General features: G+C 41.3%; 1 pseudogene; it reads right to left on the reverse strand.

Annotated features, from left to right (window-relative positions):
* Positions 1-271: 271 nt before the first annotated feature.
* LOC134933873 (5S ribosomal RNA) lies at positions 272-390 on the reverse strand (annotated as a pseudogene).
* Between the last annotated feature and the right edge of the window lie 336 nt (positions 391-726).

Consider the following 726-nt stretch of genomic DNA (forward strand, 5'->3'; position numbering starts at 1 on the left):
AGAGTGGCTGGCAGATAATGTGTGCACATCCACTGAGATTAAGCGAGTATTGATATTTGAAATTATTCAGAGCGAAAATTAGGTAGATCTTGTTTTCTCTATTGATTTATGAATTTTTATACGTGAGTATATTCATATGAGAGAAACAAGAAAAACCGGCTTAAACGACTCCGGACTCCTTCTTGAAAGGTAAGTATAGGAAATATACTGCAAAATTTGGGTAAGGAATACTGGTCAGTAATAGGTGTCTGCACGGAAGGTATGTTCCTTGATCCTACAGTACCCAGTATTCCCAGAGGGTCACCCTCTCTGGTACTAACCGGGCCCAATGCTGCTTGGCTTCCAAGATCAGGCGAGATCGGGCATATCCAGCATGGTATGACTGTAGATAGTCACGTGGGTACCTATCTGCGTGTGGAAACACCAATTGCTTGATAGGCTTGAGCCGGTCAAAGAAAAGACGAGGGGGGGGGGGGGGAAGGAGTAGGGAAAAGAAATTCCAAGCTACTTCAAAGTGTCTGGATAATACATCCCATTGTATGTGACTATGCAATCAATGCAGTGGAAACTAATACTGAAACAGAGTATTAATAGTCACAAATTCCCAATAGCAATGAGCATGTGAGCATTGCCCCACAGACCAAAAGTGAAATAAAATGAATCTGCAGGAAGAAAACTTATTAGCAGTGAAATAACATCAAGTTGAAAAGTAAAGCACAAAATGCT

This window comes from Pseudophryne corroboree, chromosome 1, assembly GCF_028390025.1.
Source record: "Pseudophryne corroboree isolate aPseCor3 chromosome 1, aPseCor3.hap2, whole genome shotgun sequence".
Taxonomy (NCBI): domain Eukaryota; kingdom Metazoa; phylum Chordata; class Amphibia; order Anura; family Myobatrachidae; genus Pseudophryne; species Pseudophryne corroboree.